The sequence below is a fragment of the Phalacrocorax carbo genome, chromosome 8 (assembly GCF_963921805.1).
Source record: "Phalacrocorax carbo chromosome 8, bPhaCar2.1, whole genome shotgun sequence".
Classification (NCBI taxonomy): Eukaryota; Metazoa; Chordata; class Aves; order Suliformes; family Phalacrocoracidae; genus Phalacrocorax; species Phalacrocorax carbo.
The window spans coordinates 35780996-35785916 of NC_087520.1; positions in this window are offsets into that span (position 1 = coordinate 35780996).

A 4921-nucleotide genomic window follows, 5' to 3' on the forward strand; every position below is an offset into this window, starting at 1 on the left:
AGAAGGAAGCAAGAGCTGTAGCCTGCTCTGAGCATCAGGGCACAGTAAATGTGTGCAGACCGTAACGGTAAGTGCCCTTCTCAGTTTTATGTTCTGCAGGGGGAAACATCACCTAGTTACTGCCTCTCTTTTCTTAAATGCTCTCTCCAGCTGCAAAAAATGAATGATCTTTCCACCTGATTTGTAACTAAAACTTCAGAATCAGTGCTCACATGAGAAGGAGAACATTCTCATCTCAGAAAAAATTACATGTGCTACTTTTAAACAAGGTAAAAACCACACCAATTAAGGATAAATTGGCAATCTGTGGGTTGTGGGGTTTTTTTTTGTGACTCTAAAGAAACTTTTTACGAAGACAAAAATAAAAGCACAGTTATATTAGGGAACACAACACAGCAGACTAGAGAAAAGAGCTGATCTGTGAAGCCTCATTTATCTGGTATGATCCAGTAGTTGCCTGTACCCTGCTAAACCCATGAAGAGGCGACAATGAGATATGCAATCTGCAGCTATAAAATGTCTTAAGACATTTTTATGGCAATAAAAATGGCGCCTTTGTAGTAATTTTGTTAGATCTGAGGAAATGCCATCTGGCAAGGCTACATTTCATAAACATATTGATTTTCACAAAGATGATAGCATAGAGAAATAGAGATTCTTCTACTACACAATCAAGAAAATGGAAGAAAGAAATCAATGGAAGCATTTTATGCAACTTCTATGTTGTGGTGATGCCTTGTAAGAATTTGTTTCCTTTTCAGGAGCTTTACATAGGATTCAGTTATAAAACCTTTGAGGCTCACTGATGCAAGCTAAATCACTGAATAAGGGATGTAAACTGCTGTAAAGGTGTCCACAGAGTAGTTCTACAATGACTTACTCAGGCCAACTTCTCAATTTATTTCTGTTAAACTATTGTGATCTACTCAGGTGCCTGCATAGGCCTGACGCGCTGACACTGCAGGTATGTCTGCGGCCAAATCGTCAGCACACACAGGTCCTTGTGGTGACTCAAATACTGGAAGTAGTGCAGCAGCCCTGCCAGTGCGTTAAAATACTTTGCTGCTTGGTAGGGTAAATGAGCTGCAAGATGTTGTGATGTTTTGGTTCTTATTCTTGTGTGGCTCTGTGCTGTGTTTGTAGACAGGGAAGCCAAATGTAGGTAGGGTCAGTCAGATGCAAATAGTCAGGAAAGCTGTTCTAGACCATGGGAAGAAGTACAAAAAATACCAACTTATCAGTGAAAAGAACAAATGGAAGATGAATTTTGTATATTAAAAAAAGCAGACTATATATTGGGGAAAACCGTATGCAAGATAGAGAATACTGAGCAACTGTTTACAAGAGAAACTTGAAAACTGAGGCAGAGCTCTTGCTCACAGGGCGCAGTGCCATCGAAGTGGCCCAATGTCTACATGCATCTGACACAAATCCCCACTTCAGCTTTTATCTTCTCATATTCAAAATCACATAGATGTCTACACATGTGAACTACACAGGCAGGGCATAGGAAGACCTCTGAGACAAGAGAAAACATACTGAAGACATGGCAGGAAGTGGACTCCTCAAAATGGACGTTTAAATGGTTAGACTTAGAAAAAGTGAAAAGGGGGAGCAACAGTACCTGAGAAGAAAGACAATAATAGCTTGAATAAAATTTTAGCTATAAATGATAGCCAGTGTGTATGTGACAGTTTAACATGCTCCCCCATCCAATCAGCCTTCAAAAAGAAATTTTGAGGTAAATACTAAGGTTTCCTTAAAGCTAGTATAATAGGGCTGCTTATACAAACATCACATTATTCCGTAACCCTGAGGCTTCTTGATATTGGCTGCCTCTAAGAATGGATTTTCACTGATTCTGTCCTCAAATTACTGTTTAGTAATCTAATTGCATCTCAACTTTACCAACCTGAATCAGGGAGAATTACATCACACTCATGAAGTCAAACTTACAGAAGTGAGAAGACCAGAGTGGTAGGTGCGTAAAGGGTAGATTTTTTCTAACGCTGAGCTAAAAGTGAAGTGCTCATGGTTTCCACAGATTTCTCACAGGCTTTGACTACATCTCAAAAGTGTCTGCCTAGCAGTGAATGACAGGAAGATATAGTTCCATCCACTACAGCCAAACATTTCAAGCTGCCTTAAAGAATAATTCTGTCTTCCCCAGCCTTCCACTTATGGTTTTATTCCTCTCCAACAGTAATGATGAGTGAACAGAGCAGCAGCCTAGGAAAAATACATGGGTTCTTCTTCTGAACCTGTCACTACTTTGTGATACTGAACTAACAAAAAATGCTTCAGTTTTCTCATCCCTCTATATGGAATAATTATCGTTATGATTTAATTTGAGCTCTCTGTATTAAGATTGCTATATAAGTACTAACCATTACAGTTAGAAAGCTCCAAGTAAGATTGGAATACCAAATATAACTTGAACATACTAAGCTTTGCAGGTTAGAGAAACTGGATTTTGAATCTCTAAGGCAAGGCGTCTCTGTAACACAGATCTGGAGTCACTGGGAGGTATTCACACAGGGAGATCACGTCACTTGAGGATAATGCTTTTGGTATATATTACTGCATCACCACAGAGGTTTAGAGCTCCATTTTAGGAGACATAAAATGAAAGAATAGTTATTTGGTTCCGAGGTGAATGGCTAAATGCCACACTGAGTACATTTGCTTAAGTAACTCGGCAATTATCTTTACTGAGCTTAATAATGGCGACATACATGTGAAGAAGGTGTCATGTGCCTTCTTTATGTAATGCATATGAGTGTGTCTGATGTGTCATTGCCTATTAACTAATATATGGCAGAAATCCTGTCAGTTTGGGTATGGGCTCCTCACTCTAGAACCTTTGAAGTACAACAGGAGCAGATTAAATGTTAAAACATTTATCACTCCACAGCTAGCCTACACCTCAGGTTCTTGAAAGAGTATCTTGTTTATCCAGGCAGCTCAACTCTCTTCTTACACTGCCATTACTAATGCTGGCAGTTTCCAAATGTGAGTTATACTAAGGTGACATCTGATCTTTGTGTGTGCATTAAAATAATTTATAATGAACCCAGAAACTGCAGAAAAATACTTTGCAAGGTAAATATAAACAGGAGGGTGTACTGCAAACACTAAACACTAAAAAGCAGAATGATTCCAGATTTTTTTTCATTTTTTAGTATTTTATTTTACAAGTGACCACCTACACTTTTTGATTGACAATAGAAATTTCAAATTTTATATTCTCAAGTTTTTCTTCAAAAACATGATAACTGTGCATTGAGATTCTCATCCATCCAGTGTTAACTCCAGGGGCTGAAAGTGGTAGTCCTTCTCCCACAGCTACATAATGAGATTCAAGAGATTTCTAAGGGAAAGAACTCAACATTTATTTACTGGGAGCCTCTTCCTGGCATAAAGGGGAAAAAAAAAGGGCCTCTAAGTAGAGAAGGGGTTGAGAAGAAAAGGACAAAAAGGGCATGCATAAAATTAACAATTTTGCAAGAGAAAGAGCTTCAATAAAATATGGGCCAAGAAGAAAGAAGGAATTTATTTGGAAAATTCTTGGGGAAGCAGGACTTGAAAAGAGGAACAGGCTACCTGGCTCCCTAGGACTTTCCCAGCCTTCACATGCCATTTTTTATTATTACTTGTCTTTGACTTTTAAAGCTATACACACTTGGCTGCTTTATACCAGAAATGGGAACTATATTTTGGAACTAAGTCTGAAATAATAATTCTTATGATTTATGGTTTGTCCAGTTGAAACTGTGTAATTGTAGCAGATAGCAAGAAGAGACAACTTTTGGTTTTGGTAAACAGAACATTCCTACACGTATTGTGACAGTCACTGAAATTTCAGCAGAAGGAAGGATTTACTGTGACATGGCAAACATAAAACATGGGAAAAAATGAACTTCAGAGGAGATACTGTGTATGGGAAAACAAAAGAGGAAGCACTGTGTTGTATTACAACGTCACCTGCAAGATGTAAAACACTAAATTATAATTGCCCTGCTGTATACTTCATTCCAGCAGATATACAGCAAATTAAATTTACTGAAGAGAAGCAGATTAAAAGGATAACAGAATATCCTTTTATGGGCTAACAGATCAGCTGGAATGATGCACGCATTTTAGGACCTCCCTTTGTTGTTGAAACTTGGTGCCAGAGACGTCGGTTGAAATTTTTAAAGATGTGAAAGTTTTCTTGTGTATACTTTCATAGTACAAGCTATATTGATCCCATATGGGAAGGTTTTCAGAACAAGTACACAGATGCAACAGCCTTTGGATTTTTTTGTCTCAATACTAAATAGAAATAATTACAATAATGTACACCATTTCAGCAAAATGTATCTAAAATGATTTTTCTGACTGCAGGTATCTGTGGGTCTTCTGACTCAGACTGCTATGAAACGCTCCCAAACTTCACACCAGAGTGGGCTGAGAGATGAACAGAAAAACCCGCTTGGAACATACATCGCAGGAGTGGCGCCGTATCTTTAGAAATATATTCCTGAAGGAAACAGCGGTGGCCGCGGATCCCACCGACTTCAGCGTTCCCCACAGGCATCAAGGCCTGCCTCCGCCGCTCCGTTTTCTTCTACTGTTCCTAAGTCTCCGCTCCGCCGAACAGCGACGGCCGCTCTTCTCACAGCCCGACAGGGTTTGGTAAAACCTCCGTGTCACCGCGAATGCCTTCCCCTGCCCACGCAGGATTCAGCCAAGGTCCATGACTCGCGGAAGCAGCCGTGAGACGAACCCCGCAGCTCCGCGGGACTCCTCGGGAGGGCGGGGAGGTGTCCGTGTCTGACAGCGCCGCCCGCAGGCACCGGACTTGTACCGCAGCGACTGCCTGGGCTCCCACCGCTCCCCACGCCGCCCCGCGGTGCGGCCTGACTTCTCCCACCGGGCG